We start from the raw sequence: 25,245 nt of genomic DNA on the forward strand, positions 1-25,245 counted from the left end.
ACATTTCTGCTCCAAGACTCAGCAGGCAACTGTGCAAAAAATACCAAGTAGATTGGAAAATGGTTGTCCTTTTTATGGATCTGCCCAGGTGCAGTGGGACCATTTCTTGCAATCACAATCGACCTGCACATCACTGGATGTATTATCCAAACGTCTGGGCAGATGGGACATGGTGTATGACAAGGCCCAGCATGTTCTGAGATACTAATAACATGTTGTTATTTGAACATCAATGTTGTACTCTATCCTTATTCCCAGAATATTGCACAGGTGGTCATTTTATCTTACAGTAAACAACCCGGGCGGACCACATATGATTGCACTAATACGTAGTGCAAAAGAAAAGTGCAAAAACTGGCAAAATCACCTTTACATCTTCATTTTTCAGGGGGGGGGCTTTGTGCCAGCACAACGGATGTACTGGCCAGCCCCCCTGTACACTGGGCTGTTGGGAGAGAACTTCCGGATCTGATGTATGATAGGCTCCGAGCAAGGAAATGGGTGCTGGCTGCGCATTTTGCAGTGACAGGTCATTAAAGGGCTTGTCGTCGTGAAAGCTCATAAAAAGAAAGAAGCCTTTCTATCTCTGCTTAAGCAATAGAAATGTAAGCTGCGGGACCAAGCTTTCGGCCATAACCCTTAAAGAAATGTATGCAAGCGCCAGAAAGGACATTCTAATGCACTGTGCGTACCCCGGAACCTGCTGCACACATTGCCTGTCAATGAGTTTTTTTTCCTGCACATTAAACAGCTCATTCCATTAATGAATTTGGGTTTGTGCTTTGTAGTGTACAGAAATGCCTCCTGCTATGTGGAATTTCGCATGGGGGTGAAAAAAGGGCATCCATTCAGAGCTCCTTTGTGAATTTGTGCAACTATTTTGGCACAGTTGAAGGGAATACCCTAGCGTATCCCATTACTTACACCAATACATGTTTTCAGAATAGGGCCCTTTGCGTCTACCTGGGAAGGATAAAAGGCTGAGACAGCAGGGACAAAAGGTTGCTACTAGTGGTCTCACTGCAGATCCTTTGCATCAATACAAGTGGAGTTGTGCATGCTCTTAGCATTAGGGAAAACACATGCCTAGTGCAGAAAAGGTATATTTGTTCAATGTATTTTGTATCAGGACAGTGTTTGCTGTGGTGCCCTGTTATCTCTATGGCAAACATTGCCTTATACAAAACATTTACAGAATGGGCCTCATGACAAGATCAGCAGTGCAGGGAAAAAAGTGGTGGTCATTCTGTCATCACCACTTTTTGGGCAATAACCAAATTCCCACCGGTTTTCCCACATCGACTAATTAAGTTAGAGGTAAATCCTCCACTTTCCCTAAAAAAAAGCAGCGGATTTACTATGTGGAAAAACTGCCTGCAGTAGATCGCCCAAAATCCCCACCGAGTCCTTTGAACTCCAAAAATGGGGAATTACCACCGCTTGTTATCTATCCTGTGGTAAACACACAGGACCAAGTGGCGGTACCTGAAATCGAGTTTGGTGGTAATTCAGCAGATTTACTGCTGAATGATCACCAAACGTGCTGTAGGGGCAACTGCCTTATTGCTCCTACCATGAAAAATGGCACTTTCACCAGTGGAAAGCTTCTGTAGTGAGGCCCCAGGTCGCCATGGAACATTTTAAAGAGGGCATATGTTAGTCCCCACTATTGGATGTTTGGAATAAACAGGGAGTTTTGATTCCTGATATCAGGATTTTTGGAACAGCATCTGCTGATATACTTTCCAACTTTATACTTAATAACTCAAATTGAAAGGATACATTGTTATCTAAAAGGCAACATCCGTAGTGGGCCTGATCATTGTAGAGCTGTGCTGTTGATGCCGCCACTCGCAACACAAAGCTCTGCAGCATGCCAAATTCCTAGCTGCATACAAGACACCCCCTGGGGGAAAGGGAAAGTGGACAATAAAACACACTGCCAGATCTCAGCTCACTGATTTCCAGTCTTCAGATTGCCTCTGACACAGCTTGGGAATCTATAATCAAAGATAAAGTTATTTTGAGTGTACCCTAAACATCTGCCTTTACATTACCACTACTCGTCATACAGCATCATGGCGTACCTAGTTGCCTCCTCAGACTGCTAGAAGGCTTCATATTCCAATCTCAATGTCTTCAATAGGATCAAGGGTCTCTATGCAGTTCAAGTTGAACTTCTCTTGCTTGCTCTAGGAATATCTGGATCCTACATCTATCCTTTCAAAGTTCTTGTTTGTATTTACGTGACCGCGCTGCCCGCTGTTATTAAATAATGATTCCTGCTTCCGCACTTTTATTTCTTCTCACCGTGCTTCCCAAATAATTATTCCTGCTTCTGTGCTTTTATTTCTTCTCACTGCACTTCCCGCTTCATCTTTACTTGTACTCAAATGTTCTGTTCTTCTCCATAGTTCTTCTTTCATCAATTGTATATTCTCAAAATTGCTAAAGCTCATAAAACTGTGACCTTCTTTGTCTGAGAGTTGGATGAAAGGCAGTTTCGAATTCTCATTAACAGTGCAGTCTACCGCATAGCTGCCTCACGGTACCTGGTGAATCCATTAATGCACTTTCCATCGAACTACTTTCCATTGAGGGATTTGCATCGAAAAAATATGCATCGAATGCATGTTTTAAAGGGTAAAGGGTTAAAAAAAATGGGTTTTTAAAGGGTAAAAAACGGGGAGTTGGGAGAGGACCCCCATTAAAAAAAAGAAATTAAAAAAATGGGATGGAAGTAACCCATTCCCCTAAGGGATTTTGTTAAGAAAGAAAAAGAAACCAAATCTGATTCCAAACCCTGCTCTCTCATTCGTACCCCAACACCAATCCTCTGTTCCCTCTAGTACACCGCACACCACCTATTCTGTGGACAGACTTTCTCTTAAGATACCTTCTTAGCCCAGACCTGACACCACCCTACCTGAGAGTCGGTGATCTGCTCCCCACTGTCTCCTCGCCTGGTTGCTTGTAGATCCCTTGCTGCCAGTTGACTACCCTGGCCCTTACCTGTTAGCTCCCCACTCCCTGCTCCCTTTTTCTCTGCTTCCCTCACTCGCTTCTTCCCCCTTCCCCCAAAGCTATTTCACTGCTCAATAAATACCCTAACAATAACCATAATAATAACATAAAAAAGAACACATCCTAAAGGGGACATCAAGAAATATGATATATATGATATAAAGTCATTTATAACGCGCCTGTACACAAGTGTTTCTAAGCGCGACAAGACAAGGGAGGGAAGATAGAGGGAGTACAAGTCAAACAATCTTACTAGGCCTTGTGTCATTCTGATCGTGCAAGTGCGAGAACGAGATGTGCAAGGGGAAAGGGAGGGGGAAGTGCAAGGGAGAGGGGAGGGGAAACAGGGCAGCAATGCTTTGAGTAAGTGAAGTCAGGGCAGCCTGGCTCTGGGTAGTGCAAGGAGAACAAGGGACTGTAGGTTTACAGTTACAGCCCCTAAGTGCGTGGTAGGCCCGGAGGCAGTGCAAGGGTGACTGATCATTAAAGAAAAGACTGGTACCCAGTGAGACACTGAGTGAGCCAAGCAAACAGTCAGTACACTAGACAGGTAGGTCAGCAGTGGAGGGGGGAGAGAAAACAGAGGAGAAGAGGAAAGTTATGAGCTGCTTGCGGAACTTCAGGTGGTCCGGCTCAAGTTTGAGAGGGGCAGGGTGGCCATTCCAGAGGGAGGCACCTGCAGATGAGAGAGATCTACCCCCCACTCTCGGCCTGGAGAAGCGTCCAACCTTTAGAGAGTTGGAGGTAGTTGAGCAAAGGGCTCGAGAAGGAAGGTATTTTGGAACAGAGCGTTGGATGTAGTCTGGGCCCCGGCCCCAGAAAACCTTATGGAAAATGCAAAGGGTCTTGAACTTGATCCTTTCAGTCACCGGGAGTGAGGGGAGGGATTTCAGAGCTGGAGAGATACAGTCCCTGGGTTTCACGCCAAGGATAAGTCTTGCAGTCCTGTTCTGGATTAGTTGCAAAGGGCAGAGTGTAGAGGAAGGCAGATTGAGAAAGAGACTGTTCCAGTAGTCCTGCCTAGAGAGAGCCAGGGGTCTGGAGACAGTGAGCTTCTGGGGGAAAGTGAAAAAGAGAAGAGTCCCTTTGAGGAGGTGCACCTGGTAGTGGGACTTCGTGCCCATGTCCGAGATGTGAGGAGAGAAAGAGAGAGTGGAATCGAAGATGACACTGAGGTTTTTTGCCCCGCAGGAAGGCGTAAGAAGAGGGCCCAAGGAGGGTGGCCAGAGTGAGAGAGGGAAAGGAGGGGCAGGCATTAAGGCAGAGATCGTTGGAGGCGCACCAATCCTGAATCGCTGATAGACAATCTGGAATGAGCGAGAGAGGAGAGGAGGATGAGGGGAGCCTGAAGGAAAGCTGACTGTCATCCGCATAACACTGAAAGGGGAAGGTAGAGATCAGGTGTGCCAAAGGGGACAAGTAGAGGTTGAAAAACCAGGGTGAGAGGATAAATAAAGGAAAATAGGAAGACACAAAAATAAGAAGCTTTAACAGACTACTAGTTAACAGCAAGCAAACGCCGAGAGAGCAGCAAGAAAAGAGGTGCAGCGACTGCTTGCTGGACTATTCTTATTTTACCGTTATGCCCTGTTTCATGATGCCACTGATATATTTTAGGGCTGGCATTGAAGAGAAATTCAAATAATGTAAGCCTCTGGCCCCATTCTTTGAGAAATAGGACCAGTCTTAAATTAACACTCTGCCAGTATTTCCACTCTGCTAGATGATCAACATTAGCAACATTGCTACTCTGTATTATCTCTGGCGGTATCACTGCTGGAGGTAAATACTGCAAGAGGTACAAATATATTAATTTGTCTATAGTCATAGTCGCCACTGCCTGTCATAAGACATGCGCATTTTTAGGCAGGCTGAAGGTCGCTGCTGAAAATATTTTGAGTATTTTCCGACAGAACATTGCATTCACTGATCATTGCAGCAAGGATCTGGTTTACAGTTAAGACAATATTTAAGATAGCTCAGAACTGCTCTTAAACATTATTTTGGAGGTCTGACCTCCGTTTGAAGATGTCCTGGTATAGGACTACCGGCGGTGGTCATTTGTAATAGGTGGATGTCATTTACCAGAGTGATACATTTACAGATGTTCATCTGCGTTAATCAACATCGCCAATTTTGCCTTAGAATTGATGTTTTCCTCTTTTGATTGGACGGATTTTACCACCTGTGATATTTTCAGTTTAAGAGTAGCACTAGCATTGCCAGCGATTGTGGAATGAAGTCCAATAACTCTATTATCAGATCGAGATATCACAGTCACTAACAGAAGCAAATCCCACATTTCACAGAAACTAAGTATATTTTTTCGTGTTATTATTTTACTCATATTTGAAAGAATTCGCCTTTTTCTATGAAGCATTGCAGCTATGCTTACAAAGTAACATTTGCAAAGGTCCTATAATGCAACACGTTGTACATGCATTCATACATTGTTCATACAAAGAGAGAAGGCTTGAGTGGTTACCTTGCTAGATCCTCTTTTGACCTGTCCATGCTGTGTCAGACAAGTTGCGGGTGTCTGTTAATATTCAATAGAAGCTACATTAGGTCTATGACCAGCTAATACTGAACAAACATTTAGAAAACATCATTCCGTGACTGAACTCAACCAACCCCCACTGATAACACTCGGCATGACCTTGGGAGCAGCGTTTACAGCAGCTGAATGCAAGTTTCTGCCTTCAGCCGAGCTTAGTCATTCGGCTAATCAAGCCCAGCGGAGTCCTTTATCAACAGACGTGTAAGCCAAGTCTTTACTCCTTGCAAGGTTCGGATTAGCATTTATCACTCTTTAATGCATTCAGGTATCAGCAGGATCTTTTGAAAGAATCCTTCAAGCACACTCATTTCCAAGGCAACAGTTTCCGAACATCTCGTCAACATTCTAGCACACATGGAGACATAGCCCTACTGGTCTACAGGCGAATTAGGAGAATGGCCAATCGACCAGTGACTTTGAAAGGTCGGCCGTGATGGGTAGTGTCAGTCACTTGTCAGACTCATCCTTTTGGTCCAGGCAAAGGACGTTCAATGGAAAAGCAAAGTAGGTCTTCCTTTAAAAGGAATACTTACTTACTCGCTCTGACGTCAGCTCAGGGAATAACAAAGAGCTAGCTTGGCAGGCCCAAGAGACTTTTTGTGGTCAATTCTTCTGTAGGCTTTTATTCCTCTGACCAGCCCTGTGCAGAGTTGTGCCTAATATGGAAAGGTGAGACACGCGTATCAGTGTTGTTTGAATGTAGTCAAACCTCCATGATTCACGATCATGCACAAGTACCTGCTAAGTCTGATTGCGGTGCTAATGGTCACTGCTGTATTTGGACCCACCTGGTAATGGCCTACTAGGCCAAGCTGATATGCCCGAGTGAAACAAGGGCTTTCAACGAGAGCTTTGAACAATAGCAGCCACGAAAGCCCACCACAACAACCATTACAACCATTAACACACAGGTGCGACGTCGGAAGTGCTAATGGTTACTTCATTTTTGAGAAAAGGCTTAGTACAGGTCACTACAATTTAGATGGCCACAAGGCACATCAGAAAGAGAGCTCCTATGTCAGTACCTTTTGCATGTTCCCGGCAGGTTCCCGGCAGCCTGTAGAAGATGGTGGTGGTTCAGATGGCAGCAGAGAGGTAGCAGCAAGTAAGTGAAGGTTTTTTTATCTTATCAAGATCTCAGGTGATAGGAAGAAGAGGGTGTCTGGAGGGTTCTATGTGATTGCCCTGCAGGCCACTTTCACTGAAGCCCACTTCACCGGGCCTGGTTTCACCGCTGCAGGAAAATCGCATCCCCTTGGCGAGGACCTGTCTGGGCTGCTCTCAATGAGGAGGACACCCCTGCAACTCCCGTTCCCTCTCTTCCCAGCTCCCCCCACAGCATGTCGCTTGTTCTGCAGGGGACACCCTCGCCAACTCTGGACCCCCAACCTGCTCCCTGTTCCTAAATCTGAATAAATGTATACACACACGCATGCAAACCGTCCCCAGAAACACACCCCCCTGCCCAAATCCCCTCCTTACCTCTCGGGCACGGCACTTCCTGCTTCACTGCATATGCAGTTACTGCACATGCAGTGTTCCCAGACACGCCACTGTTCGGTGAAAGTAGTAGTAGTAGTAGCAGTTCTGCCTGGAAGAGCTAGTGGAGCTCGGTGGAGCACCACGCAACTCCTTCAGAACTCGGCGATGGTTGGGGACTCAGCTTTCCTCATCCCTCCTGACCCTTCTCTGCCCCCACCTCAAGTTCCTGCAGGTCAGTGGCGGCTGATGATTTTATTGATTGGTGTGGCGTCAGTATTTCTATAAATGTGCATTAGTAACCAAGCGTAGCGAGGGAGCCCAATCCAACCAATGAGGGTTTTGGGGAATAATGGGTTAAAATAGTCCTTTCATGGCACAGTTTCTGTACAAAAAAATATGTAAAACCTACACATCTTTCATTCGTTTTTCAGGGTAGCATGTCATAAATGCCAAGTCACCAACAGTGCACAAGAGAATTTCCGAATACATTTTTATGAAACATTTGCCCAAAATATGCCAGTATAAAAAACATTCATGCTGGCTTTGCCCATATGTGTCCATGATGGCTGCACCAATATATTCCAGTATTGTCACATAAGAAGATACTCATGTTTGCTTTGTCCATATTCCCGGAAAAGATAGTATAAAATAATATGACCATGCTGTATCTACCCCTCTGAGAATATTCTCTCGTTGGATTTGCCCACAGTGCCAATAAAGGAATCATGCCAATAAAGGAATGCCATAACGCTGTAAGAAAACATGGCCATATTGTTGACACATCCATTCAGAATCTGGCTTTAGATCCCCTGTAGTCCATGGCGATGGATATTAAAGGTTCCTGATATGCTGGGGAAAAGTTGCTCATTTAAGATTACAGGGAAAACCAAAGAGTGAGTGATGGAAAGTATAGAGCAAACACTTCTAAGCCACATGACTTCCTCTCTGTAGCATTCTCATTCACTGCACTTTTCACTCATCTGTGCCATTCTCAAAAGGGCTAAGTATAGTAGCCTCCGTTTTAATAGTGTCCTTGAAAGTGTACCCATGTAGGTCATTATGCCCACATGAGAACACTCATCATGTTGATGATTCTTTTTTTTCCTAGACAGGCAAAGGTTTATTTATTTGACTCGTTAGACAACATTAGATACTCTGATTAATCGAAAAGACCAAATCCCATATCGTCGTCTGATTCCTCAGATGCTTCCACTTTCTTCTCCTCCTTAACAGCTGCAGTAGCGACAGGAGCAGCAACCACAAAAGCAGAGGGGTCCGTCAAGAAAGCCTGGACCTTATCTGCCAGTAGAAATCTGTAGTTAGTCTCCAAAGCTATAGCCATTACTCTCTTGTACCCACTGATGTCTGAATGAGGCACAGAAGCAATGGTGGGATAACCAATCTGCAGGCAGACACTTGCAACATTGCGGACACCCTCCAATAAGCGGACATGCAAGGCTTCTTCAGTGATGTCCAGCACTTCAGGATTGTAGATGCTGCCATTATCATACACTTGTTGGATGATTAGCCCGAAGGAAAATGGAGAGATGTTCAGCATGTTTAGGAGTGTGGCTTCACTGGCACCCACTTTGTCACCAGTCTTGATGAGCTGTATACATCACTCAAGATTTCAATGGTTCCTCTGGAGATTTTGGTGGTGATACCCAAAGCCTGGAAGAAAGACGTCCTTTCAGGTCCCAGCCCGGTGTTTTGAGCAGGTACAGTCACATCACAAGGCGCAGTTGCACCTGCACGAGCTGAAGTAGGCACCTTACTGGCCAGCAGCATGTCCCTGATTTCTGTCAGATCTTCCTTGGTGAACACAAAACCAGCGTCCCCTCGAATATGATTCAGAAGCTTCTCTAGGGCTGGGTTGTTCTCCAAGTGCCCACGGATGGCCTTCCTCATCCTGGTGTTCTTCCACATAAGCACCACAGCCTTTCCCCGCAGGGACATGCGGATCTGCTGCATTTGCTTGGAGCCAACATTGTCTGCTCCCACGATTAAGCATTTTGGAAAATCATCCAATAGTTGGATGATTTTGCTGAAATAGTTGGCCTTCCCCGTAGCCCTGTCTTCCCTGGGCATCTCGAAGGTGCAGCCAAGGAGTGCCACAAAAAGGGTTTAAAGACGAGGTGTATAAGATGATTCTTATAATTCCCATACAGTACAAAATGCCATGCCACTGCAAGAAAGCATGTCCAATGCCCGATGTGGCAAGTAATGAAGCTCTGTCTGCAACCATGGGAACATAAAGACAGTAATCAAGCAAGCAGTGGCAAAGCCATCTGTTTTCCTTTTGTGAAGGCATGGGCTAAACATTTGCTAGGTACTGCCATAATGGTACTACGTTGCCATAAGATGCCAACAGCCTGAAAATGGTGTGTGCAACTTAGCATATGATGTCAGTGTCTGGCAAGTGACTATCTAATACCCATACACAAACAAAAACCTTTTCTTTGCTACTGCTTGTTTTTGATTGGACTTGAGTGCAAGGAACACATGTAAGAACACACATGATGACAGAACGTTTTCCTATGGAATTGCACCATTATAAAACACTTCCATGAATCAGGCCCATAGTGCTTATAAATCAAGGCACACTTGGTTAAGTCATTTTCATTACAACATTAGCAACATTTACAGCTGCAATTTAGCCATTAACTCGTAGAAGACTGCTTAGAAATAATATCTGCTGGCTCTTTAAAGCACAAAACTCGATATTACTGCATGAAAGAAAAATGTTTGTAACCAAATAACCCCCACATGCGGTATGCTCCCCCAAACAACCCAACTGCCTCTTAACTGTACTCTACTGTAAATGTGTCAGCTTACAGGTGGCTCCACCTAATAGTCAAAACTTAAAATGGACACAAAAATCTCTCAGACTTCCCTGTCATCTAGCTGGCTAGGACCTGACCTCATGTTGCGTGTTTTGCCTTTTTTAACCTCAATAATAGCAATCAGTCTTTACAATTAATAAAATATTTGTTTGTGGTGGCACTAGACTTTCACGAGCACTCAGAAAAATTCCACCTCTGATGATTCTAGGCCGATCAGTGCTTTTATTATTCCAAATTAAGTACTTGCCAGATTTGACATGATAACACTACAGAAACTAAACAATGGTGTACAGCGGCGGGCGCATTAACTCACTGTGACAGCTTTCTCAACCATTACAAATGCTTAAAATGAACTTTGGGCCTGCACATCTTTAGCACAAAGGACACAGAAGGCATTTTCTGTACTTTAGAATTCGGGTTCACACCTCGTGGGACGTCATCAGGAATGCTTTGTGAGAAAGATGCCTAGCTGCTTTACAGGAATGAAGTTGGAGCAGCCAGCTCAGTGGCTGTAGAGAACACGTGTTTGTGAATCATATTCGATTGTATAAGATCCCGTTATATTTTATTTTTAACACATAGATTCTTCATTGTGACTAGTCGTAATAATACAGGGTTTTCTCATAGTGTTTACAGGTTCACTGCTTCAGTCAAAAGGTGTGACCGTTATGTATAAACTTACCATGCTGCACGTTTCTCTCCCTCTCTCACACAAACACACACACGACCCGGGCCACATAGGAACATACATATTCACAGTCTGCACTCCCAGTCACACAGCCAGACACAACCTTTTCACGCTTGCACGCACACATCCATTATACACAAATAGTGTTCTATACTTAACTGCACATCGATTCTTTTGTCCAGCTCAACTCCATACACTCAACGGAAATCGGGACACATGCTAACCTAGATATCCCGCCCAACAATGGTGCCTCAACAGTTAACAGGCCCCTGATTGCTGTCAATCAGGTGCCCTTGCAAACTTTACGCAAAGGCTTACGCCCCACATGCCATCATATGACTGTTTAATAGAACAGTGCAAGCGCGAAACAGATTAAACAGTCTGATCACGGGACACGCCCCTCTACACGTAATCATAACTGTGCCTGGGCAATAACCACAAAGGACCACATGAAGGCGCTGTGGAACGCTGTATCGAGTGAAACTGAAAGATAGATTTAAGTTTTGTGTACATTTAAATGAACATGTGCAACTTCTTTTCTCCTACTACAGAAACATGGGGGGGCTCTGCCCCTGTGCCCATTCATACCAGCCACCACTGCCGCAGTTGCGGTGCCTCCGCGGCTCTCCTCGCCTTTCTCCCCGCACATGGACACTATGGAAATGGAAGAGGGTCTTTGCACAGGGTCCTGCCCTACATTTCCATGGCACCCATGTTGGGTTAGGAAATATTTGTGGAAAACAACGGGTTGTGCACTCACCAAAACCCGTTGTTTATCACAAATACATTGCTCTTCGCAACCGCGTGGGTTGGTCTCAAGAAGCAAACATCAATAAACACCCACTTGCCTGGGCCTATAACTTGTACCCTGGGCCTTACCACCCAGTTCAGCCCCCAGAACAGGTGTTTTATTGCTTAAGTGATAATGAAGTTTTTCATTTTCAATATAACAAGAGTTTTCCCTCCCGTGGAGGTAAATAAAACCAGCAGCAAAGCAACCAGCCAATGGTACAATTTACAGTTTTCCAACATGAAAAAGACAGAACAGAGACAGGAACACCCCAGCAGTGGTCCAACATCAAAACAGGCAGGAACTGGTGCCAAACACAGAAAAAGATATAGCAAAGTGGTTAAAGGAGTCAAAAGGTCATACCGCTGCAACATTTCAATGACTCAGCCAATCAGTTGAAGAAACTAGTCAATGTTTCTGTGAACTGATAACCCAGAAGCCCTGAAAAACTCTTTTGTGACGCGGCAAAAATGAGAGGCTCCACGGTCATCTTTGGACGTGGGAGGCCCTGGCCTGCAACCACAGGCTACCATAATCAAGCGTACACAAGTCTTTAGCAATTCTGTCAGTGAGCGTGGACTTCTGACAAATCTAAATACTCAAAAGAACCCCTGAAGTGATATGGGTTGTGTATGACACTGAAGCCTTATCATTGTGTGCTTCATTGCTGACTGGACACAACTACTGTGGAATGTGTCATGGTCTTGGTGGAGTGGCATTGTAAACAAAATAGTGAATTATGGAGAAATCAAAGGATGGCAAATGATCCAAACACAAAGTGTGACAACTTCAGAGCCTGTGAATCGCTGAAACTTTGAAAGAAAAATGTAAAACCCAGTTTACTGGAAAGGCTCTTCTTTGCTTTAAGTTCTTTGTTATGTTGGGCTGCACAGGCTCTGGTGCTTGGTCATCTTCTCTTTACCTTTTACATTTTTTCGTGGACTTCTTAAATGTCCTCATTTTTTTTTATGCTGTCAGAGCCCGTAGGGCCCCTGCAGTTCGGACTACAGACAGCTTTTTTTTGTAGATTACATGGGCCGTGCCTAAAATGCAGCAACATGACTGTTATGGATCCCAGGACTTTAGGCTCCTTGCTTTTCCCTGACTTCTTCTCCACAGACAAGGGCATGTAGTATACCATTAAAAAGTAATATCGCTCCCACATTACAATTCCTGGCATGCCTGCTGCATTCTACCTTTCATGCACAAGTAGCACTGCCCTATCCTGTGTTTGGCAGCCATTTTGCGATATTGCAGGAATACAAGTCTGTATGGGACTGGAGGATTTGGTGCTCAGGGCTTCCCAATAGGTATTTACTATGTTATACGCCGATATACCATGCATGTGTTCTATAATTGGGGTAGCAGTCACTGTGTTAGGAATGGTTAGGAGCATAGCCGCGCTTTCTTATCTTTTATTGTTGATGTTTCATTCTCCTTCCTGTATGCATCCTCATTTGATCAGTATTTGTGGACTTCCTGGTTGTGTCCTCATGCCACTGTGGTCTCTGTGGACTTCCTTTCTCGATCATAATGCCTCATAATGCCGCAAAGGTTTTGTGGAATTCCTGCACATCTGAGCCCTGGTCAGACCCACCAACTGCAGTTACACTCCCCATAAATCACTCGTTTTTAAATCAGCTTCATTACGAGTTTGGTGATAAGTGGTAAAGTTGGCGGTAACTAAGTTACTGCCAACTTTACCATCGCCAAATTATGAGTTCATGCCTCGAGTGGAGGATTTGCCTCCAGGAAAATGCTGGAGGAAAATCCTCTCACTCACCACCCAAAAATCGACAGAATTGGCGGAATTACTGCAGCAGAAATTCTGCCATGTTAACTCCGACAAAAAAGCCCCATTGGTCCAGTGGACCCAAAATAAATGGGGAATTACACCGCCACCACCACTTGTAATCAGGCGGAAATTCTGGACTAATGTGCCACTGATGCAGCAGGAGTGAAGTATCACGCACGTGTTTATCGTGCTTTCCCATTAATATCGGCCGTAATCGGCATGAGCTCCAAATATTTTGTGTGCACAATGGCAGATAGCTTCTCAAACACTGCAATGTTTGAGAAGCTAGCTGCCATTGTGCACACGAAATATTAATATCCCATTCCATTAATATCGGCCGTAATCGGCATGAGCTCCAAATATTTTGTGTGCACAATGGCAGATAGCTTCTCAAACACTGCAATGTTTGAGAAGCTATCTGCCATTGTGCACACGAAATATTTGGAGCTCATGCACTGCAATGTTTGAGAAGCTATCTGCCATTGTGCACACAAAATATTTGGAGCTCATGCCGATTACGGCCGATATTAATGGGAAAGCATGATAAACACGTGCGTGATACTTCACTCCTGCTGCATCAGTGGCACATTAGTCAAGTAATAACTACGGCTTGACATTGAAGATAGCTCTCAGACCTGGCCAGCAAACGCTATCGTGTATTACCATTTCCACAGCTTCTTTAAGCACAAACATGAATTAATCAAGAATAATTACAACAAGCCAATGTTTAGCAATCATATAACAGTTCAAGTGTTAAATGTATTTGTATGCCCTGAGGACGGCCTTTTTGGTTGAAACACGTGTTGGCATTCACATGGCATTACATGGAATTTCTTGGCATTGCATAGCATTACATGGAATGTCTTTAGCATAAGGCTTTTCTTTAATTGCTTCAATTCAACGGCGTTATTGTTTTTGGTACATTGCCTTGGCATCACATGGCATGACATGGAATTTCTTTAGTACAAGGCATTTTTCGCAATTGTTTAAATTCAACGGTGTCATTGCCTTTTGGTACATTGCTTTTCGGCCATTCTGGTTGGCTATCGCTTTCTGGCATAATGCCTGTATTACAAATGTGTATGTATAGGTAAAAAACATCTCATGGAACTTCTTTAGTATAAAAGGTTTATTTTGCTTTGTTTTAGTTTTGATTCAACAAACACATGAATTTAACAATGTGTGTCTTTTCTCCTGTGAATGAACACTTTTTCTTTTGAATTAAAAATCAGTTAAAAATCAGTTGAACATATTTCGTGACTACTTCCCCATCAACTTTCTTTAACTTACCACAGCAAGTGGTTTCTAAATGGTTATTAAGCGCAGCCTGTGTAGATGGTAATCCTCAACAATTTGGTATCCCATGCAGTACTTGCTATCCCATGCAGTTATTATACCATTCGATCTTAGCTCCTTAGGTGCTATTATAAGAATAAAATAGCCAGTATTTAAAATACCAGATATTTGTACCATTACCACCATATTCATAATTCATATTCATAATTCTTCACAGAAGTATTACTTCAGGCTTCAATTATCTCTTATCTAAATTATTATTTCTCCCTCTGTGGGCCGGCCTAAGTATGGTCTTGTTTTATTTATTTATTTATTTGGCATTTATAAGGTGCTTATACAACAAGACAGTGTTTCAAAGCGCCACAAGGCAAAACGGAAAGGGAGCATGGGTATAAATAATTGATAAAAATGACAAAGAATAAATCATAAAACAGTAGCGGTCCTGCTAGGACTTGTGACATTCGGAGCGTGCAAGTGCAGAGTGGCTGGTACTGAGTAGTAATCTTTGTCCACAGGAGCTGCTGAATCCCACATACCCTCTAAAGTGTTTGGTCAACTGCCGAAATAACTTAAAGCAGAAATCTCAACACCCCTGAGGGAAAGGGCAAGCAGAGAAAATAACAGACAGATTTCTGTCTACTAACTCCAAATCTGAGAATCCGCAGGGGGCGAGAAAACAAAAAGGATTACTTTAATCCTTTTACTCTGACCCACTCCCCATCCCAATTCACAATCTGTACTTGTTTAACCTCCTCTAAGTGTAGGGAGGTCTAGAGCACAGTGATTCCACCAATGTCTCCGCTCGCCTTGTCCTATGCTGTTACGTTCCTGAAATCTCCCCAATCCTGACTGAACTTCTTTTTTCTGGTAATCTGGCCTCCAAATGAAGAGCTCCAATACACAGGACCTTCCCACTTGAGGAAGGAAGATGAAAGGCATTTGGAAATACCAGTTTATCTCCTAGGTCTCCTTAATATACCAATCATCAGTTGCTCTGTCCTTCCTATCCAATGATATGATATCATATGACATGATATGATGTGGCATTTAAAACGTGCCTGTACACAAGTGTGCCTAGGTGTGACAACACAAGGAAGGTGTGACAAGACAAGGAGGGGGAAACAAGGCAGGACAAAATAGTCATCTTACTAGGCCTTGTGTCATTCAGATCGTGCATGTGCGGCGAAGAAGGAAGGGGAGAAGTGCCAGGGGAAGGGGGAAGTGCAGTTAACCCACAAGCGCAGCCAGCAGGTGGCTCATAAGTGCAGAGAGAAGGGACTGTAGGGTTGAAGATACAGACCATTAAGTGCTGGGGAGCCCAGATGCAGTGCAAGAGCAACTGGGCATCAGGAGCCTGGGCCCGAGTTCAGAGGGTGACCAGTGTGCGGAGCAGTCAGGTGCATGAGCAGGGGAGAGGAAGAGAGAAAGAGGAAGCAAAATGGAAGGCCTTGAGTTGCTTCCGGAACCCAGAGGTGGTTCTGCTCAAGTTTGAGAGAGGCAGGGAGGCTGTTCCAGAGTGAGGCCCCAGCCGAGGAGATGGATCTGCCCCCAACTCTCTGCTTGGAGAAGCGTCTGACCCTCAGAGAGTTGAGAAGGAAGATGTTTTGGAAGAGAAAGTTGGAGGTAGAGCGGTCACAGGCCCCAGAAAGCCTTGTGGACAACGGAGAGGCTCTTGAAGTTGATCCTTGCAGCCACGGGGAGCCAGTGAAGAGATTTCAGAGCTGGAGAGATGCGATCCCTGGGCTTGAGGCCAAGGACAAGTCATGCAGTTGTAAAGGTTGAAGAGTAGAGGCAGGAAGATTTAGAAAGAGGCTGTTGCAATAGTCCAGCCTAGAGAGGACCAGGGCTCTGGAGACAGTGAGCTTCAGGTGGAAAGTGAGAAAAGGAAGAATACCTCTGAGGAGGTGCAGCTGATAGTTTGACTTCTTAGAGACGTCAGAGATGTAAGGAAAGGGTGGAGTAGAAGATGACACCAAGTTTCTTAGCCTCACAGGAAGGAGCAAGAAGAAGGCCCAGAGTGGGCGGACAGAGAGAGAGAGAGAGAGAGAGAGAGAGAGAGGAAAGGAGGGAGCAATCAGCTGCTGGATACATCTCCACCATGATGGCTTGGGAAACCATCACTCTGCAGACAAAATAGACATCTTAACAAGTGCCACCTTGTGCACAAAATGATGGCTGCCGCCTTTTCTGATGTTAAGATCACTGCATCCGTTGCCTGGAGGCCACTCACAGCCCAATTGACTGTTCATCCATCTTATAGCCAATTATGGGAGCCGGCGAGGCGAAGGTGGCCCCCAGCTCCAAGGCCCACTCTGAGGCCGTTGGTCCCTATTTTTTGGCTCCTTTCACCCTCTGCAGTCAGCCGGACCGCACCTCCTTCCTTCTCCTTCCCTTTCCCTCCCTCTTGCGGATGGTTCGAGGAGTTGATTTCTGTGGCCCCCGTAACACCTAAGTGCAACCTTGTGCACGAAAAGATGGCTGCCGCCTTTTCCGATGGTAAGATCACTGCATCCGTTGCCTGGAGGCCACCCCACAGCCCGATTGGCTGTTCATCCATTTTATAGCCAATCACGGGAGCCAGCGAGGCAAGCCGGCCCCCAGCTCCAAGGCCCACTCTAAGGCCATTATTTCCTGTCTGGCCTGTCCAGTATTATCCTGAATCTTGATGTGTTCATGTTGGTCTTCTGAATGTTGACGTGTCATAGTGTTGCTTTGAATCTGGATTTGCTCATTCCACCTGTATGTTTGTTCCTGGTCTCTTGAATGTCGTCTCCCTACACACCATACTCAATCGGATTCTCAGTGTTTCTCTACCTCTCCCTGCCTGTACCTTCTTCTCTCCACCTTCCCTGCACCATAATGAATGCTCTCATACTATCAGAAATGTCGTCAGGCCTAGTATGATAGGTAATGTTTGTCCCTCTCCCCCCCCGCCTTCCCTCATTTATTGTTAAATGCTCTTACACTATCAGAAATGTCGTCAGGCCTAGTACGATCATTTTGTTTTGTCCCTCTACCTCCTCCCCCCCTTCCTTCCCTCGTTTAATGTCATTGCTCTTGCACTATCTGAACTGTTGTCAGGCCTAGTACGATAGTTAATTTACCCATTCTTATTGTCTCTAGGCTGTGTAAGAATGTTATAGAAGCGTTTTGAAACACTTGTGTATCGGTGCTATACAAATAAACTATCATATCATATCAAAACTTCCTTAAAAAGACTCCCAACCCTCAGAACACCTTAGAACAACATATCTTCCAATAGCCCAGACATGACACATAGACACATAGAAGGGGGGAGTGGGGTAATATCCCATCGTTGATGGCGGAACTGCAGGGAACAGTGGACCTAGGAGTAAGGGGCGTGGCCAACTGGCCATGTAGCAGGCAGCGAGGATCTGAAGATCCCGTGAATCCGAATATGATCCTGCAAAAACCAGCCGTCTAGCTGCAGCATTTTTACCCAAAGAGCAGGCACTTGCACATGAATACATACGGCGTGCATGGTGCAAACTGGAGACACATCCGACCCAAGCGGCAGGAGATACACTGTCTCGAAAACACTGGGGCTCTGATGGCCTTTGTTTAAAATGGCCGCCTTCTCACAAGACAAAGGGACTGGGGACGTGACGCCGAGCCCGGAGTGAGGAGTGGCTGGCAACCAGGACGAGTGGACCGAGCGGCAGTGAGAGCACGGCAGTGGAAGAGCCAGATGGATCTGCGTGGAGACTACCGAGCAACAGCAGGAGAATCAGCTCGGATCCGCCTTGCAACATGCTGAACAAAGGAGCCGGCACACGCAACAGAAATACCTAACACCCCAAGCGTTAGTGAGTATCGCGCTCCGACTCGTTCCCTGGTGCCCCGGTGGAATGTTGGAGGAGCCGGACTGTGCTGCGGAGCCAGAAGACGCGCGGGTTGGAGGTGAGGGAAGCCGCGCATACCCTAGGGTGATCCCAAGCGGGGCCGGGCAGACTCGCCGCGGTCCCCCTGCAATGGGAGGTGGGGAGCGGCGGGACCCCCCCGGCCCCGGCGGGCTTCAGGTTGCCCTTCACACACAGAGGGCGGCACGACTCGCCCCCCCTGGAGCCCGCTCCCGGAGCGCACATCAAACTCAAAGCGCACCACGATACAACACTGACACTGGTAAGTGAACGGCCAACCCCCAGCCCGGTCTGCCTGCAAACCGCTCCACTCTACAGAATAGCATAAGCGCAGCCTGACAGGGGAAAAAGTTGGGTGGACTCTCACTGCAACAACACCAGGGGGTATCGGTAGGATCAGCAGAGGCCCTCCGAGAAGTTAAGTTTCCACATTCTGCAACACCAGGCGGCCAATGAAGCCCAAAGGATAGCTGCACCCCCGGCCCATGGCCTGCGAGTGAGGATGGACTGCCCATACAGCACAGCACCAGAGGGGCACTAAGAAGTGGCATGCGGGCACCAGCCTCATCGGAGCTTGGAATGGCTTAGGCCACGGCAGGGTATGCCACAGTTGAGCCAGCTCACCCCAGGCACCACCATCTAACAAGCCGGTAGGCGGGCTCCCCGCCTGAGAAGGCACACTAAACAGACAGCAGACTGCGAACCACAGGAACAGCGACCGGACTGGAAGGCGGGCAAGGGATGAGCACTAAAACTCATTGAGGACTAAACACTGAAATAGAAGCCTGCACAACCCATGGGCTGTGAAACAAAACACCACCCTCAGGGGAAACTGCAAGAGAAGCGCCCAGCACCGATGCAGACGGACAGCGGACCCCAGGCACCGCCCAATTGGGACCCAGCAGTACGAAGGCTAACTTAAAAAGCTCTACCTCTCCCGAGGACACGACCCAGGGGAAAACCCCCCCACACTGACTTGGCATTGACAAGAAGTGCGTGGGCGCACACCAGACACCTGAGTCCCTTCCAACCACAACAGTAACATAGTAACTCATCGGTATGGCATCCAAGCAGCTCAAGTCGAAAAGGAGACAGCCCACGATGGAGGACTTTACGCAAACTCCGCAACCATCGGAGGGGGGCAGAAAAAAGGAAAAAACCGCCCAAATGGACGCCTCTTCGACAAGGGGGGACCGGCAGATCCTGGAGGCCATTGCAGACCTGAAAGTGGCATGGGAAACAAAATTAGAAGCTGCCATAACTGCACTCAAGGAGACGATGGAATTCAAAATGGATGCTTTACAAATAGATATGAACCTCCTGAGACAGGATGTAAGGTCCATTGCTGAGCGCACAGGAGCATTGGAGAAAGAAGTAAAGACAAACACAGCTGCATGTGCGTCGCATGTCTCGGATGTCCACACCTTAAGACAACAGGTGAGCAATCTTGTAAACAGAGCCGAGGAGGCCGAAGGACGAGCACGGAGAAACAACATACGAATAGTGGGCCTCCCGGAAGGCGATGAAGGCTCAAACCCCACTGAGTACATTGAAACCATGTTGCTGTAAGAGATAGAAGGGGGAGCGCTGACCCAGGGATTTGCAGTAGAAAGGGCACACAGAGCCTTAGCAAGGAGGCCCCCCCCCGGAACCTCCTGCCAAGACCGGTAATAGCCAAGATATTAAATTACTGCGACAGGGAAAAGATCCTGGAATACTTTCGAAAGGGTGGCACAATCCAGAGGTTGTCTTCGTCAATTACGGCATGTCCGGACTACACGCTCCAGGTGCAACAACGGCGATTCAACTTTGGCACGGTGAAGAGGAGGCTATACACATGTTGATGTACCCAGCGAGGTTGAAGGTGTTCCACAGGAACACATCACTATTTTTTGATACCCCCGAGGATGCAACAGAATGGCTGGCCTCCCAAAACAGCACAGAAGGGGGAGACGACCAGGAACAGAGGGATACGGAGAAATGGCGCAGAGTCTTCGGATACCGAGGTGTCGTATACACTGTAATATTGGGACTAGATTCAGGGTCGGACTGGGACAAGAAATAGGCCCGGACACCCAAAAAAAAGTGGCCCACCCATTGCCTCAAAAAAGTGGCCCACCCCTCGCCTCAAAAAGTGGCCCACTCCTCGCCTGAAAAAAGTGCCCCTCAAACCATCATCCGTGAATCACGTCAATTCACGACTTTACAGAAAATGGTACTTATGGAGGGTTGATGTGTTTGTTGCATGTTATGTTTTGTGTAAATGCTTGAGAAAGTGATAACATTCCTTTTGTTCTTTAAAAAAAAAAAAACATCATCACATAGGTAAATACTTATTTTGCAGAACCAGACTCAAGAATGTCTACTAGTTGCCACCAGTAGTGAAAATAGAGTTACATTTAATAAACAGTACTGCCAAATGACACAGCAAAGTACCTTGCCAGTTGTATTTGTGCTCACATTTTACATTACAGCACAACTCATAAAATAACATAACAGATATGTACCACTCCAAAGTTAAACTGCATGCACACCACAGATATTCTCAAATGTCCCAGCTGCACAGTATATATACACCACTTCAAATGGCAAGAGTACATGGATCTGCAACACAACTGCAACAGTGTACCACTGTACAGCATAACAAACTGCACCAGCACACAGCTCTCCAGCATGGCAGCACCACACAACTCTATAGCAGTGCCTACTGCAACACTGTGTGGATATACAGCACTCCAGAGCGCGGCACACCTCTATGAACTACAAAATTCAGCACAAATGAAGCAATAAGCTGGCCTGCTGCAAGGCGAGTGAGACGAGATGCAGCCAACAAATAATCACTTGAAGCCGAGTCGGAGTCCAGGCCATCATAAGCCGACAGTGGGGGAGTGAAAAGACTTCTCATAAAATTCATTGGAGGCTCTGGGCTTGCAAATTGCCCACTTTTCACAAAAATCGGTCTAGTGATTTCGGATTTGTTTTTTTAAAGACACACGAATAATAGAGTTTGGCCGAAGCAGGCTTGCAAGGTACCAATGAGGAGAAAAAGGAAGGGCCGGTGCCTTAATAATGTTCTTTCACATCTACCATGACACACTCACTCTTCATACCCTTCAAAGAGATAATGAGGGGCCCTTATAAAGACGCTGTCTCCCCCCCCCCCCACAAACACCGGCCTGCCTGCCGGTTATGTGTTTGTTTTGGTATGCCTCCCCAGTGATCTCATCATGCCACCCCTATGAAAAATTTCTGGGGGCGCCACTGACTGATGTACAACCTAAAAACTCATACAGCCGTATACAACGAACAACGAGGAAAGCGCTTGTGGCCCAAACGATTACACTACTGTGCACCTGGGAGACAGAGTACAAGTGCAACCTAAAAAGGTACACAGTTGTGTGCGCAGCGGGATTTAGCGCACATACCAACATAGGACTCACAGCAATATACACGGGGAGAACAACGAATGCAACTCCGTGAATCAGGAGGTAAGGGGCACATGTGCAATGAGAAATTCAGAGCATGTATAACCGCAGGAATTACAGAACTGTGCCACTAGGAAAAGGCATGCAAACCAGCAAACCACACAGACCGTGTGCACCTGGAGGGCCATTAACACCTAAGGATTTACACATCGTTGTGCACTGCCAGAGGGTGAATGCACCATCAATCACACATCTGTGTAAGCTCTGCGTTCAAGAAGTAGGAAAGCGCGCAACCCAAGAGATAATGCAACTGGTGTTGGGAGACAGAGCAAACGAAACTCACAAATCTACACCCTTTTGCACTGAGAAAATGGGTGCAAAGTTACAAAACACTATGCGCTTAAGAGGAGATAGGACGTGCAGTCTGATACTTTACAAATTTTAGAGGTGCTGGCAGATGCGATGCAGCTGAAACCAATGAAGCAACTGTGTACATTGGGAGATGGAGCACATGTATGCCTGGGAATACATGCAACCCAAGGAATTATTCAAGATATGCTTTATACTTAAAATACAATAAATTACTCTGTGAGTAGGTGTAAATGCAACTAAATACGTACACAACTGTGTGCACTGGGGGAGAATGGGTATCGGGGCCCAAGGAATCACACAACTCCGCAGAGAAAGGGTTAATGTGCAGCTCAAAAAATGTACATAACTATGTACACTGGCCTGGGAAAGGTGACTGTTGAAGTTACAGATGCGCACGCTGCGGTCTCTAGGGGTGCGGAGGGAGTATCATATGCTTGATGCTTCACAAAACCTACAACTGTATGCCTGGGAAAATGAACTTACTGTGCACAATGCCGTGCAGGGAAGCGCCAGTGACTGTGCCCCTCCAATGCCCCTACTCCACTCACCATACCACGATCCTGCCTATGTTATTCTGCCCCTCACTGTCCTCACCTGCACTCTCTCGTGGGGCCTCTATCTACCCCATGCTGGGGTAAAGGCGCTGGCAGAGCAGGACCAGCGGGTGCGCTGCCATGGTGCTGCTGTCAGGCGTGGGGTGCGAGGACGGGGGCTGAAGCAGCTCTGCCATTATAATACAAATCACTGGGAGGGAGCAGGCTGGGCAGAGGCAGCCCCGCCCAGCCCTGCCGCTCCCTCCCAGTGTTTTGTAATACCGAGTGCTGGCTGACGCCATCGTGTCGCAGCCTGCCGCATTCATCAAAGAAAGGTAACACTTCAGTGTTACTTTTTTTTGATGAATGCAGCGGGCTAGCGCCGGCGTGCTGCAAAGGATCTTGCAAGTTACAGATCCTTTGCAACCTACGCGTCCGGCGGTGGCGAGGCCCTTGGGGCCGTTTCCTGAAACCCACGCCTGGGCCGGCCCACGGTGGGCTGTAGGAACCGGCCCCCAGGGCCTCGTCATGATTTCGGACCGGCCACGGGCCGATTGGCCGGTGGGCCAATCCAACCCTGACTAGATTATAGTCTTGAGACGCAAGAGTACGGCTGGTGAATAAATGATGGTGCACATGATCTGGGAGAACAGAATACCCAACCTCATACCCCATTAGATAGAATAGTTGGGTTACCAGTAGTGCGGTAACCCCCTGCTGGGTTCCAAGTATCGGCGCCGCCGAACAGGACCAAATGCGGGCACGTCTGAGATCCAGGTATGGAGCTGGGCAACAGTTAGGGTTGGGAGGGGTGGGAGCGGGATGGGAGCTGGGGAGTTTGAAGTGGTAATTGTTAGGGAATGAGCTTACACCCATGGGCTCTCAAGCCAGTTTCATATTAAGTACACCTGGCGTGAAGGCCAGAAAGGGAAGTAGAAGGGACGGGCAATGGAAGATAATGGGAGACCTTAACATAGTAACTTGTAACGTCAGCGGTCTTAACAGCTATTTGAAGAGAACCAAGGTAATGATGTACCTGAGAAGGCAAAGGGTGGACAAAGCGTCACTGCAAGAGACCCACCTCACCAAAGGGAAACAAGAAATAATAAAGAAAAAGTGGAGAGGAACCACCATAGGATCAACATACTCAGCATATGCTAGGGGGGTGATCGCCTGGGTGGCATCACATGTGCCTTTCCAGATACAACAGTCTACGGTGGAGCTGGATGGGAGGATGGTGATGATCCGGGGTCTGCTGGAAAACAGGGCAGTGTGCATTATAAACACATATGCCCCCAACCAAGACACGGCTGCTTACTTCAAGATACTATATAGCAAGATCAGCCCCCACAGATGAGACGCAATCATATGGGGAGGGGATTTTAACTGTATGCTGAACCCCAAAATGGACAGATCAGATAAGAAATTGGATAAACCCACCCCTGCAGCAAAATCGCTACAAACCCTGCTAAGAGATTTTAGGCTAGAAGATATATGGAGGCAGCAACACCCAGAGGATAGGTGCTATTTGCATTATGCAGACCCACAGAATGTGTACACGAGGCTGGACTATATGTTTGCCACCTCCAAACTTGTTGGGGAGATGATAGGCTCAGAATACAAGGTGAGAATATTATCGGATCACTCCCCCCTGGCCCTGGTGTGGCGCCATCAGCCCCCAAGGGCCAGGATTCCGACATGGAGGCTCAGAGCTGAGGCACTGAAAGACACCCCATTCCGAGAAGATATAAGGGAGGAGATAATTGGGTACTTTGAAAGTAACACCGGAAGCGTAGAGTCAGAGGGCACCCTGTGGGACGCCTTCAAGGCGGTAATAAGAGGGGCAGCCATATCCAAATCCAGAGGACTTCAGGGGGGGATAGCACAGGAGCTGCAGGAAAAAGAAAAGAAGCTAGAAGCACTCATGAACAAAGGGGGCACCTCACAGGAGGATGCTGAACGCACAAGCCAACTACAGCTGGCATGCGGTGGGCTCTGGGAAAGGCTATGTAACTTGAACTATAAAAAATACATTGAAAGGCAACATGCAGGGGGAGACAAACCAGGAAGGCTGCTTGCATGGCTATATAAGAACGAGACCCCTAGACTATCAATCAGAGAGATAATGGGAGAGGCGGGTCAAGTTTGTAATACCCAGGAGGGGGTGAACGAGTGCTTTCTTATATACTACAAACACCTCTATGAGGATGTAGGAGAGAGGGCAGAGCGGGAGTCTCAGGAGATGCTACAAGACATAGAACTACCTAAATTGAGTGCGGAAGAAAGGGAGAACATGGAGGCCCCAATCACATTAGAAGAACTGGAGATAGTGGTACAACACCTACCCACGAGTAAAGCCCCCGGGACAGACGGGCTCCCTAGTGAGTTCTATAAAATATACAGGCAGGAAGTGCTCCCCACCTATTGGCTATGCTAAATGAAGCCTTCGAGAAAGGAAGGCTGCCGGAATCCTTGAGGGAGGCAGTTATTGTCCCACTCCTCAAACATGACAAGCCAAGCACAGACTGCGGGTCATACAGACCCCTATCTATGCTA

General features: G+C 46.7%; 1 protein-coding gene and 1 pseudogene across 3 annotated transcripts in view; one reads left to right on the top strand and one right to left on the bottom strand.

Moving 5' to 3' along the window:
• Positions 1–25,245, top strand: part of HNF4A (hepatocyte nuclear factor 4 alpha) — an 801,419-nt gene that overhangs the window by 647,789 nt on the left and 128,385 nt on the right. The gene's annotated exons all lie outside the window — the stretch shown is intronic.
• LOC138580633 (large ribosomal subunit protein uL10 pseudogene) lies at positions 8,192–9,200 on the bottom strand (annotated as a pseudogene).

The sequence above is a fragment of the Ambystoma mexicanum genome, chromosome 3p, assembly GCF_040938575.1.
Source record: "Ambystoma mexicanum isolate Mex_15411 chromosome 3p, UKY_AmexF1_1, whole genome shotgun sequence".
NCBI lineage: Eukaryota > Metazoa > Chordata > Amphibia > Caudata > Ambystomatidae > Ambystoma > Ambystoma mexicanum.